The following is a 13,749-nucleotide window of genomic DNA, read 5'->3' on the forward strand; positions in this document are numbered from 1 at the left end:
AGTGGCCCCAGCTTGCCGCAACTAGAGAAAGCCCTCGCACAGAAACGAAGACCCAACACAGCCAAAAATAAATAAATAAATAAAAATTTAAAAAAAAAAAAAAAAGTGAGCTGGACCACAGCGTCCTGGATACTTCTGGAAAGTGCTTCTAGGCCAAGCATCCCTGCCGCTGTCACTCTATCAGGACTACTTTTTAGTTAGGCATCTTTTTGCTATAATCATTCAACCTGCATAAAAGGAATGTCCACTTTATTTATTCCTTGAGAGGGACGAGTGCACGGCTGGGAAATGTTGAGGGGTTTACACCGGATTAGGATGAAGTGCATCCCAGGGAAACCAATAAACAAAGGAAAACGGCCCAGGCAGCAACAGAGCTTGCCAGCCTGGACCAGAGAAGGCACATGACTCAGCATCAGCCAGGCATCGGCTGAGTCCCAGCTCTGCAAACCCAAACCCATGTGACAGGGACAAGTCTTGCAACCACCAGATGCCACACTCCTTCATCAGGAAAGTAGGGATCCTGCCAACCTCCAGAGAGCAAGCATCCTGGGGGACAAAGTGGCTAACGTTCTCAATGGCACCGCACACCCGGCCCCAAAGTCACCTGCGTCATTACTTACCTGTGTGTGCCAGGTGTTCTCCTGAATGAACACTTAATCCTCACAGCCGTGTGATATGAGATGGGCTCTGCTGCTTTCCCGATTTTACAGATGAAGGCTCTGAGGCCCAGAAGGGTTGCCCAAGGTCACACAGCCAGGAGGTGAGGGTCAGGGTCTGACCCAGTTCTTTCGGGCTCCAAAGCTGATGTTCTCCCCAATACTCCAGACTGCTTAGTCGTAATCACCTCTGAGTGCTCACCGTAGAAACTGACTTCAGGGCCTGTAAGGAGCAATTCAGGTTGGACGCTAGGAAGCACGTCCAGGCCTTGACGGTAGACAAACACTAGACAGGATAAGCCAGAAATTCCAAACTGCTAGAAAGGGCAGATTAGGAACAGCTGGGAGTCCCTGACCGCACAGCGCAGGGGAGAGCACAGGGCCCCAGGGGGGCACGCAGTTGCCAAACTTTATAGGTTAGTTCAGTTAAAAAAAAAAGAAAAAGTAAAACAAAATAAAAATAAAACACAAAATTTAGAGGAAAAAGCTAAAATGATTCTCTCAAGATCATCAAAAATTCTATTAATTCACAGGTTACAACCTTTAATACTTTGTCGATTTCTTTTTAGCCCTGTTTCAACAAATGCCTGCTTTGAAAAATATATTTGGGATCTAATAGTAGAGCGTTCAGTATTTTTCTAAACATAAATTTTATTGTGGCCTTTTCCCATGCCACAAAAAACATGTCAGAAACAACATTTAATCTTTGTATAATATCCCACTGCTTGGCTCTGCCATATTTTACTTGTCCAATCCAATTGTTTTTCTTCTTTTTTCATCATTATAAATAACACTACAATGAACATTTTTATTCTTACATCTTTTCTGCCCATCTCTGATTATTTTCTTTGGCGAGATTCCTAGAATTGGAATACTGGGATAATGGGAATAAGTGTTTCTAGGACTACTGACAGTTATTGCCAAATTGCTTTCCTAAAAGGGTATGTTAATTTGCTTTCCACCAGCAGCAAAGGAGAATACCTGTCTCCCAGCACCTTCTGCAGAATCTAACATTGTCTTTCAAATAATCTTGGCTAATAAGTGAAAAATAGTAGCATGAATCTGCAAAGAGGCACAGAGAGTTTAAATAACCTACCTCTAGTCATAGAACCAGTACGTGGATGAACAGGGATTTGAACTGAAGTCTGAGCTCCAACGGGTTGGGTCCCTACCCACCACCCAGAAGGACCCAGCCACAGCTTGGGTTATATAATGGCTGTCAAATATCAGGTATCCTTTTAGGGTATTTTACATGAGAGTTCCAGAAGGGCAAGGACCTTTGCCTTAGCCTTTGATTATCCCAAGCTTCTAGACCAACAATGTCCAAAAGAACTTTCTGCGATGATGGAAATGATCTGTATCTGGGCTGTCTGATATGGCAGCCACTATCCTCTCTTGAGCACTTGAAATCTGGCTAGTGCAACTGAGGAAATGTATTATTCATGTGACTTAATTTTAATTAAATTTAACTTAAATTGTGACTAGTGACCACCACCTTGCACAGCACAGATCTGGAGTTACCTAGTGTACCACCGAGTATTTATTAAGTGACAAACTCATGGAGTCCCCTAATTTCACCTACCTCTATCATCCTTCCTGAATGAAAGGCAAGAGTTTGCTTCTTCTACCCTTATCGCTGTGTGTCCATTTGTTCTCTCAGTGTTAATGCTATTTATCTGCCATGTGGGGGTGATGTGAAGATCAGCTAATTAATGTTTGCAAAGAGCTGCATTACTGACTGGTTCTCAGAATAACTGCACATTAATAAAACGTTTCAACGACCAATACTCATCCAGAGGCCAAAGCAGGGCTGGGTTTATTTAGTAAAAGGTTGGTTTCTCTGACTCATCCTGAACCAGATCCTTCCACTGTGGCTCTCATCAATGCAAAGTGCTTTTATTTGAAAGATTCCACCAATCGGAAGATACTGAAATTTACCTTCACAATGGTTTTGATGTCACAGTTTGATGAATAAATTAATAATACAAACAAGATTGGAGAGGGCGGATATTTAACCAACTTGAACAAATTGCTTTTAAGCTCTTAAGCACTTTAATTGCTTGCATGATAATGATGCAAATTTTTAAATGTCTTGATCCACTCTTACATAGGCCCAGTAAAAGCACCTCTAAAGGGAAACACTTTGCTAAGCACTCAGTTTTAATTATGTGGCATTCTAGAAAGTTACAAAGTTGCCATGCTAAGAAAAATAAGGTTTGCGGGCCAAGAAGCGTATGATCAAATGCTGGGCCTTGGTGTGTGCCCCTGGGCGGATGGCTTGACTTTCTCAGCTTGTTTCCCCATCCAGAACATGGCTATAACAGCAGCTACCTGACACACAGAAGGCACTCCGTTTGTTTTGCTGCTGCCCCATTCTTCCACTTCCTGGACAACCACAGGATGAGAGGATTGACCATGTCCCTCCCCACCCTGCCTGGGGAAATGAAGATGCCAATTCTCAAAGCCCCAAAGGCAAGAACGGACACGTCCTTTTACAACACCAAACTATAAATATAAGACCATTCCCCCTGACATCTGGAGGTCACTATTATTACTTTCTGTAATAATGTCAGAGTAGGAAGCAGCTTGAAACCTTGCTACTCCAAAGCTGGACTACGGACCAGTAGCAAAGCATCCCCCGGGGAGCTTGTCAGAAATGCAGATTCTTGGGCCCCAAGAATCTTCAGACCTACTCTGGACCTACTGAATTAGAACCTGCATTGTAACAAGATTCTTGGGTAAGGTGTGTTCATATTAAAGTTTGAGAAGCACTACCTTATAAAACATCAAATCTACTCTCCTCTCCCAACCTAATTTTCTAGAGAGGGAAACTGATTCCGGGAATGGGCAAGTGTTTCACCGGAGGCCTAAGTATTAGCTCCAACTCTTTGGTTTGACTTTCAAAGAGTTCAAAGACCAGACTTTCAGAAATCAACAATCATTCCACAGCGAGAAAATGGGGTCTTTATGAGACAAACATCCTTAAAACCTAGGGTTCTTGACAATTATAATGATTAATCAATTGCATCTGATACCCTTTCCCCACCATAGGCCCAGGCCACAGGGCTACCATCCATCGGCAAAGCAAATGCAGGACTCAGAGGACAGGGACAAGGGGACACGGAACACCTGCTCTTGAGATCCTGCTACATTGATGTCTTGCTTCCTTTTTGTTTTCCAAATGAAAGAAAAGCCCCGATTTGATGTTTGGAATGTGACAAAGGACAAAAATATTCTCTCACCTTCCCTAGTGAAACTGGAGTGGAATCAGTATCAAGGCAGCATCTAAACACTTGTCAGAATTCAGAGTCTGTGACCAGCAAAGTGGGTTTCCTTTATGGTGACCACACCATCAAACAATGCTGAGGTGACCTCTCCATCCTATCTAAAGGAACTCCTGATGTCTCCTGCTGAGCCTGGGGACACCTTGGTAATGGAAGGACAGGACTTCCCCCACTGGCTGCACAGAATCCTTTGTCAGATGACGAGTCATCTAACCACAGGGAACAAATCTTTTCTGGGTCACAGAAATCTGACACGTGAAAGAGGAAGGCTGACAAACGCACCCTCAGATTGAACTGGCCCAGGCAAGGATGGGACAAGAGTAGCGCCCAATTACTACCACTTTGGAAACAGCATGTAGGCAGTTTTTTTTTTTTATTGTGCCCAGGGAACATGAAGTGAGACATTTAGGCTGATTTTCCCAATAAATGCTGTGCAGGGTAGGGTGGGGTTAGGAGGGCGGATAAGCTTACTTGTGGGGTGGTTTCCTTACTAAGCCTCTGAACCAAAAAAAAATAAAGGCGGGGGTGGGGGGCGGGGGTGGGGGTGGGGGGGGGAATCCAAATGCAAAGACACACTCGCTTCTCTGAGGAACTGTTTGTCATTCACCAGGGAGCCAGCCCCACCTACAATACAGAGACACATATTTACATATTTCAACTCCATTGCTGGCTGAAGGGCTACAGAGAGTGAAGACTCATTCGAAGAAAAACGTTCTTGGAAAAAAGATTTGCCTATCAGTTTAGCAGAACAGCTCAAAGTTATGCAAATCCCCTGCTTGAGGTTTGTTTATCACCCCTACCTTCCTCTACTACCTAAGCTCCCAAGAGGGATTGCAAAGTAAGCGGCCACAGTCTGGTTAAAAAAATGAAGTAGAAATCACAGTGGACCCTACTGCTTCTCATGTGTGACAGAAGTCTCACCATGGCATATGCCTCTGACCCTACAATCCCACTTTCTAGGGCTTTATCTTAAGGAAATACTAAAATTACACAGTGTGTACAAGAATAATTACTGCAGCTTTGTGATAATAACAAAAAAAACTAAAAATAAACGAAAAGTCAAAATTTGGGTACTGTTCAACTAATTATGCCATATTAAAACATTGGGGTTCTATGTAGCTATTAAAAATGTTGCCATAGGGCTTCCCTGGTGGCGCAGTGGTTAAGAATCCGCTTGCCAGTGCAGGGGACACAGGTTCGAGCCCTGGTCCGGGAAGATCCCACGTGCTGCAGAGCAACTAAGCCCGCGAGTCACAACTACTGAGCCCACGTGCCACAACTACTGAGCCTGTGCGCCGAGAGCCCATGCTCTGCAACAAGAGGAAGCCACCGCCATGAAAAGCCCGCAACCGCAATGAAGAGTAGCCCCTGCTCGCTGCAACTAGAGAAAGCCTGCGTGCAGCAACGAAGACCCAATGCAGCCAAAAATAAATAAAAATAAATAATTTTTTAAAAAAATGTTGTCATAGGGGGAAAAGATATAGCATGGAAAGATTTACCATTAAAGGAAAATAAGCATTCAAAATATTGTAACTATGATCTCACTTTTTTCTGCAGTCATAAAGAGAAGTCACAAGGTACAACCCAAAATGTGGTGAAACATTTTCTTTTTGCTTTTCTCTATATTGCCTTACTTTGCTACAATGAACATATATTGCTTTGGTAATTAGAATAAAGACAATAAAAGTTAGGAAAAAAACTGTGACAAAGTAAAAATATATAACCTACAGAGGACTAAGCCTCTACATTTACAGTTTCATTAGAAGCCTTCCTTATGGAAAACTATAAATTCAGGGATCCACGCATGCTTGGTTTCCTGGGAACTGGGGCATGTGTTACTTTCAAAGTGGCCCCCATAGCAGTCTGTCAGCACAAAGTAAAGATGGAGCGATTTAGCTTTCAGTTACAATAAGCCAGGCTGATAGACCATGTAAGAAGGCAGGTAAAAAAAAAAAATTGGCCTTGAAATTGACGTTGATTTACCCTGCTAGGCTCTTGGAATCAAACCTGCAAGGAGGTGATTGAAATCCCATTGTTCTTATGTTTTATGTTTTATATTTCTGGATGTGGGAGAATGTATTGGGACAGGAACAGCAGGAGGGCTGGGGTCCAGGTAGAGCAGCCGTTCATTAGAACTATACCTGCAGCTAAGTACCCAGGGGAGGACTGTACTGTGTGCTTAGTAGGTTTCATTTTCCTTCAACCTCTGTGACATTTAAAGAATGTGAGCAGGCAGCTCAAACTGAGTCCCTTGCTTGTGTTGCCCAACAGCATCTTAGATTCTTAATCACCTTCTTTCCTATATTCGTAATTTTTGATCTGGAAATATCAGGTTATGCAACATGCCAACCTGCACAACCATGTAATTCTGTCAGAAAAAAAGGACTCAATGAGGGAGAAATTCTAACAAAACTGGAAATGACTTTTCTAAGAAAAGAGAAGATATTTTGGTTTCAAGCATTTGAGCTGTTTTTAAATAGACTGTGGATGCAATATTGCTGGTTCTTCTGGGGCTGTTGAGTTCCCTGCCCATTCCCCACCCTCAAATGCACAATGTTCCAAAGGGATGAAGGAGGTGGGAGGGAATGACCATCTGTGAATGGCCTGCAGTGTGTCAGAGGTTTTATGGACCTTAATCCTTATAGTGTTGTAAACCAGACATATCTTCCCATTTTACAAGCAAGAGAACTGAAGTTCCAAAGGTAATTTGCCTAAGGCCACAGAATCATGACTCCCGTCCAGAAAATTAAGGGGTTAAAGTCACATCCTATCAATTTACTGCCACAAAACCAGAGAGGGGTGAGGAGATTCTACGACCTAGAGTCAGATCTATTGGAAGAGAGCCTTTGGAGATCCAAATCACCCACTCCTACAATAAATACCCAGCCTTCTACTGCAACACTCGTTTCTACGGAGTTCACTACCTCATATTCCAGATCGTTCCATTCGCTTCTAGAACTGTCTTCTGATGATTCTTTTTAGGGCTGAGCCTTGATTCTGCCCCCTGGGCCCCCCGCACTGAGCAAGGCTGATCCTGTTCCCCCCACAGTCCATCGGGATGATTCATTGGCCTACTGCCCCCATTCCACCCCCCTTCCGCCCCAAAAGAGAGGCCTTGATACGAGGATGCTGACAGATGAATCCAAGAGACCTCTCTCGAAAACTGAACCTCTCCATCCCTGACAACTTCCCCACCACAGAAGATGGCGAACTCACACACCAACCTGCACCCTGCCCCCACTCAAAGACACGTGGTAGGAACAAAACCTTCCCTGAATTAGTCCCCTAAAACTATATGAACGTCTCCATCCTAAGTCCTGAAGAACGTGGGGACGTCCAAATCTCCAAACATTCGCAAAGCAGGGCCGAGAGGAGACACACGTTCACCTCAGGAAATCAGCTCCGACTGGTCCAATTCCACCAGGTGAAAAGACTTCCCATCCTCACCGTCACCAGAGAAAACAGATTGTTTCTCAACGCGCCCTTCCAACGCCTACAAAGAGAGGAATCTCTTTTTTGCCAGATGACTGGCCTCGCCGCGCACCTCCCCTCCCAAGCGCGCGCGCGAACACAGGCGCGCGCGCGCTTCCACTGCCACCACCTGTGAAAACATCTCTTGTAACTTCGGCGGAGAGCTCCCGGCAAAGCTGAGCGGCGGGGCGCCGGGAGCGCGCCGGGGGTGGTAAGGGTGGAGGGCCGGGCGAGGAGAGGGGAGGGACGCGCCGCCGGCACTCCGCGCCGCGCCGCGGGCTGGAACTTGGCCTGGAACGCGGCGGTCTCGGCTCGGGTTTCCCGCCCCGGCCCCGCCCACCCAGCGGCCCAGCTCGCGCGGACTGCGGCTCTGCTCGCTAAGGAGCCTCCAGACGGGGACCACGGGCAGACGCCGGGGGGAGCGCGACTGGGCCTCGACCCGCGCAGCCCACCGTGGACCCCCGGAGGCTGCCAGAGGGCGGCGGGGAGGAGGGTAGCGCGGGGCCGCTGCCGAGGCGAGGGGCGGGAGTGTGCCGCCCCTGAGCGCAGGGAAACAGGTTGCTGCGGAGCCCCATACCCTCCCCGCGGCCGCCCCGCCGCGACCCGATTCCCGCCCTGCCCCGGGAGCGAACCCAGCCCCTCCAGGGCGCCCTCCTCCTTCCCGGACCCCCGCAGGCAGCCGGGTTAAAGGCGCCTTCAGCAAGGTCAAGACGAGGCCGGCCGGCACCTGGGGATTTTTCCCAGCCGAGCACAAGCTTTGCAATCGCATTGTTAAGGATCCTGGCAGTGGCAGGAAATCCGAACGGCCCCACAGGTCTGCGGGAGGGAGGATTTATTTTACAGCGCGGAACACACTCAGACAGACCCGAGATTTCGGCGGGGGGCGGGGGGGAGGGGATGCGAGGTTTCCGGAAGATGGAATGTGGCAAAAACAAAAATTCCCCACCCGTGCACGCCCCCACCCCCCCGCCTGCGGGAGGAGGGAACTCAGGGGCACTGTGCCCCTGACTTCAGCGATCTGCAGTGCACTGCCAGGTCTGGGGTTGCTTATCCCGCTATGGGCGAAAAATAAGATTTAAAAACACTCTACTATTATGGTTTCTCTATCAAAGACCATCAACGTGCTGCAGGCGGCAAAGGGCAGCAGCGAGATGTGGAGAATAAACACAACAGAAGCAAATTGCTGTCCGCGTAGCAGAGAAGCGAGGGGAACGGAAGCCATACTCGGCACCCGTCCCCATCCCATCAAAGCCGGCCTAGCCCAGGAAACCAGGAATAGGTACCTGATGGTGGCGGACTCTGGCAGAGGCCAGCACTCTCCCTCCGAACCCCGCGCCAGAGTGGGCCTGCATTGCTGGGATGCTTGGCATCTCGGGGGGGGGGGGGGGGGGGGCGGGGACCAGGCATCGCGGGCAGGTTTCTAAACATGAAGGGAACTGCATGTGGCAGATGGGGAGGAGGCGCTCGGAGAAGCAGAGAAAAGGGCCTTTGGGGTTCCCCAGGACACAAAGCCAGTTTCCTAATACAGCATTCCCTGGAAGGCCTCCCAACACCCCCAAGGGGAGGCTTGGGCCCTGTAAACTCAATGGATCCTGAGTTCTGACCGGCTTTTTCTCTCTGATCAATCCCAGATCCTTTTCCCAGTCCCTGCCTCGGTCGCCGGTCCTTTGGGGACAGCAGCATCGGCACCCAACGCCCGTCGCAGGAGTGGGCGCCGTGAAGCGAGGCGGCTCTCTTGTCTGATCCCGGGATAGGAGCGCCCCGGTACTTACATTCCTCAAGCAGGCAAACTTTCGGGCTTGTCTTTCGCGAACAGGGGGCTCGCATCACGGTTCCCGGTAATCACTGAGGCAGTTTATGTAATTGCCCGCGATGCCATTTGGCAGATCTCCCGGCGTGCGCGGCCGCACAGCTCAGCACATGGGCACCCTTTCAGCCTGGCGCTCGAATCCCGAGTGTGCCCCGCAGCCGCCTTCCAAAAGTAGCGCAGCGATCTCGTGGTCTAGTCAAATACCAAGACTGCAAGCAGGACCCGGCAAAACCCAGGCTGTCTCTCCGCGCCGGTTTCGCCGCATTGGTGGCTTACAGATAGCTGCATCTCTACAAACCTCGCCAGGGCTGGTGGTAGGAGGGGGTAAGGGACTGGGCGGGGGATTGCCGCGATTCTGAAGAGGGATTCGTAAGCCAACTGAGTAATAATACCCTCGTCCACATGGACCAGGGTGCACAAATCACTTTAACGTCTCGCCCTGAAAGGGGAGCCAGTTTCCAAAGTTAGAGACCACGCAGTTGAATTTCCAGTACTTTCCAACCTCGCCTAGGCGTAGGCAGGGCAGAGAAGGGAGGGCAGCGGCCAGCAAAGCCCACCCCACTGCCCAGCTAACGAGGACTCACCAGTTGAACCTCCCCCTCGCCCGAGTAGTTGACTGTGATTCCCTGGTTGCGTGTACACACACACACACACACACACACACACACACTCCTCGAGACCACCTTCCCGTCTGCTCCTCCAATATAAAGACTGCGTTTTTAAATCACGAGGAAAATGACTAAGGAGCTTGGTGATCACATTTCATTCCAGAGCACATTTCCCCGAAGCTGGGGTACGAGCAGTCTCTCTCTCTCTCTCTCTCACACACACACACACACACAAACACACACACACGGGAGCGTTCCGAGTGTCCACCCGGCGGCTGCAGCCTCAACTCGCTCCGAGGGAAAGGTGGACACCGCGGCAGGCTAGGAGACAGGAGCGCCGCGCCGGCTGCAGAGGGCGCGAGGCTGGGGTCGCGTCTCCCGGTTCTTCCCTCCAACCGCAGCGCGTGCGGGGCCGCCGCAGCCGGCGCTCGCCCCGCAAGGCAGGCTGCAGCCCCGGAGCCCGGCGCCGCCTCGCGGGCTCCTCCAGCGCCCGCCGGGGCCCTGGGGCGGGCGGGTCTGCAGAGCGGCTGCGGACGCTGGGGCCAAGGTAGGGAAGGGGTTCCAGGCGAGGCCGAACCTCGGCCCGCGCCCACCTCCCTGCTCTCCCCTAGCCCTGGCTCCCAGGCTCCAGTCCGCGGCAAGCTCCGGGGGCTGCGCGGCAGAGGCTCGGGGCTCCAGACCGACTCGCCTCACCGGCAACCCGCGCCCCTGCCGTCCTCCCTGCCTCCCCCGGTGAGGGCCGGGGGAGCGGGCGACCCTCTCCCGGAGCCCTGGACATTCTCGCGAGCTGCTCCGACCCTGCCCCAGCTAGCGAGCGCAGAGAGTATTGAGAGCGGGGGAGGCGCCGCCGCGGTCCCCAAAGGCGCTTTTCCGTAGAACGGATCGCGCCGCCTTACCGTGGCTGCAGGCTGCCACCGCCGGGGAAGCGGGGAGGAGGGCGGCAGAGAGGCAAGGCGCCGCGCCGGTGGCTCCTCTCGCTCTCGGCGGCGAGGCTCCTCGGCTCCGCGTGCCCGAGCAGGGCGCCCAGGAAGGAGCAGGTCCCGGCTCTGCGCTCAGCTCCAGCGAGACCAACAATAGCTCCCGCAGGGAGTGGAGCCCCAGCAAGTCTCCAGCCGCGCGCGCACTCCTGGCTCCCGCTCCCGGCCGCTCCCGGCCGGCGTCCCTGCCAGCACTGCTGCCCCACATGAAACAGCTGCAATCCCGAGGCTTCTGGGGGGTTGGGGCGGGTGTGTGCGCGCGCGTGTGTGAGTGTGTGTGTTTAATAGCTTCCCTCCTCTTCTTCCCCTCCCTGCCTGCTCGCCTGCCTGCCTCCGTCCCCAACTCTCGCTCTCTACACACAGACGGAGAGGGCGAGCGAGAGACACACCACACACACTCACACACACACGCACACGCACACGCAGGTTACATGAATGGGAGGCTGGAGCCAATCCTAGGAGGCTGGGCGAGCCGCGGCTCACAGACGAAGAGAGCAGGACCGCACCACGGCACCGGGGGGCGCCACGCAGGTGATGCGCGTCCTCCCGGGGCCACTCACCCGCCTCTCGGCCAGCCCAGTCTCTCTGTTCTCTCTGACGCCTTCCCCTCTCCCCTTCCCTCTTTTCTCTCCGCTTCTTTCTCCGTCTTCTCTCCTTCCTATTTCCTTTTCGTTCTCGAATTCTCCGAGTTCTCTCAGTTCACTTTCTCGGTCACCTCTTTTCTTACACCGTCCTCGCTTGCTCTCTCGCCCCCTTTCTCAAACTTTCTCCTCCCTTGTCCCAGCTTCTCTCGACTTCCTCTCCTCTTGCCCTTTGTTCTCTTTCCTCCCGCTTTGGCCTTCTCCCCCGTCTCTCTGCAGTGTTTTCTGGTCTCCTTTCCTTCCCCCCATCGCCTGTCCCTGGGTCTCTCTGGGGCGCGTGGCCCAGCTCCCAGCCGACTCCCTGTTGTTATTTCACGCCCGCAACACTTTTGCAGGGACGTCTCTCTCGCCCTTGCTGCTTCAGCACAGCCAGAGGTAATAAAAAGCTGAGAACTAGAGTTCCTTCCTCAGGCACGCAAGACGCCCAAAGAAAGGCCCTCCTTCTTCGGACAACTTCCCCAGAACCATGGTAACAGCTACTGAGTCGCGATAACAATCATTTAAAAAATAACTGCAGTGAATGTGGTCCAAGAGGTTTCTGTCCTTCGCCTGTCTGGATCGTGATCGCCAGCACAATCCAAGAGAAGGGCATTTTTATATGATGGGAGAGGCAGCTTGGTGCAGTGGCAACTTGCTGGGGCTTAGGGAAGAAATTCCCACCCCAGCCCTGCTGCATGCTAGCTGTATGACTTCGTGCAGGCCATTACTCTTTATCCAGCCTCTGTCTTCTCATCTGTGAAACGGATAGTTATGGTGAGGATTAAAAGAGAGAACAAAGGAAAGAAAGCTCTGGACATACAGGAGATACTCCATTAATGTTAGTTTCCTTCCCTCCCATCCCTTTTTAAAACTCCCTTCATGATCTTCTGCTACATTATATCTCCATGATCTCCAGCGCTTAATGAAGGAGGAAGTGTGACAATGCTAATGTCATAAAAATGTGAAACAAGGTCGAGGATATTTTAAAATCTGGATTGTGTGGTCAGGATACTGTCTAGCCAGTTGCCATCCACTGATTACAGAGGCATCAGAGATTACAGTATAAACTTGGGGAGCTGGAACACCCTTTCAACATCTAACTGAGGCTTCCCAGAAAGTCAGGGATGAGGGGAGGAGTGGGTGAGAGATTTCCACACACTCTGTTCAATCTATTTTTTAAATGTTCATGATCACTAAACACTGACCAATGACAAAGCCTCTGAGACTAACTGAAATGTCGAGTCTCTGCCTTTGGATAACATTTATCAACTTTGTGTCCTCATCGCAGACATCAAATGCTGGGGATAAGCTGGGGTTGGCAGTCAGATTCAGTCCTCTGACAAAAATCTGTTGACCACTTACTCTGTGGTTGGCACTCTGACTGGCTCTGGGCATCCAGTAGTGAGGCAAATGGGCCCTGCCTTTGTGAGTGTACAGTGCAGTAGACATGTGTGACAAAGGTGTAATAGGAAAATGAGTCACATATACCTTGAGAAATGCCACTTGGTGGACAAAAATCTTTCAAAATATGAGGTCCATGGAGCAGTAGGGGGTAGAATAAAGGGATCCTCGAGAGTGAAAATTTTGGAATTCACTCTTCATTCTGTGCACCTCATTTGACCAATGAGAAAGCAGAGGCCCAAATGATAAAAGTAGTGGATGAAAGTATCATGAGAAACAAGATATTTTGCATAGTCTCAAAGTATCTTTGATTAACTTCAAAGGGGAAAACATTAACTTTACAGTGAAAAACCTGGCCAACTCCACCTTAATCAAGTAATTACTAAGTCAGCATCATTAGGAATATGGCAGATAGACATCATATGCCTCCTGATGTGATGCACTGAGAGGGACATCACATCTCTTCTGTGGTATTCCTGCCAAAAATGAATAACCTGAGTCGAATCGTGAAGATACATCAGACAAACGCAAACTGAGGACCATTCAGGGAAATAACTGTCATGTACTCTTCAGAAATACCAAAGTCTTAAAAGACAAAGACTCTAGACAGTTCCAGATTAAAGGACCAGTTTAGTTGTCATGATGATAAATGCAACATGTGGTCCTAGATTGGGACATTAATGGGACAGCTGGTAAAATTAAAATAAGGTCTGTAGATTAGATAACAGTTTGTATCAACATTAATTTCCTGGTTTTGATAATTACTGTGGTTATGTAGGAGACTATCCTTTTTTTTTTAGGAAATACCTGAAGTATTTACTGGTTAAAAAGATGAACAAAGCCCAATCCCCACCTTCAAGGAGAGGCACAGTGTGGTGGGTTTCTGCCTAAGATGGGCAGAGTGTGAGCACAGAAGGATGCC

General features: G+C 50.2%; 1 protein-coding gene across 1 annotated transcript in view; it reads right to left on the reverse strand.

The window, feature by feature from the left end:
• Positions 1-11,312, reverse strand: part of TENM4 (teneurin transmembrane protein 4) — a 756,454-nt gene extending 745,142 nt beyond the window's left edge. Inside the window, exons 1-2 of the mRNA XM_082343256.1 lie at positions 10,726-11,312; positions 621-879 (exon numbers count right to left, since the gene is read on the reverse strand). The gene's annotated coding sequence lies outside the window, so the exon portion shown is untranslated. The remainder of the gene's footprint in view (positions 1-620; positions 880-10,725) is intronic.
• Positions 11,313-13,749: the final 2,437 nt, after the last annotated feature.

Source organism: Balaenoptera borealis, assembly GCF_965194805.1.
Source record: "Balaenoptera borealis genome assembly, chromosome: 11".
Taxonomy (NCBI): domain Eukaryota; kingdom Metazoa; phylum Chordata; class Mammalia; order Artiodactyla; family Balaenopteridae; genus Balaenoptera; species Balaenoptera borealis.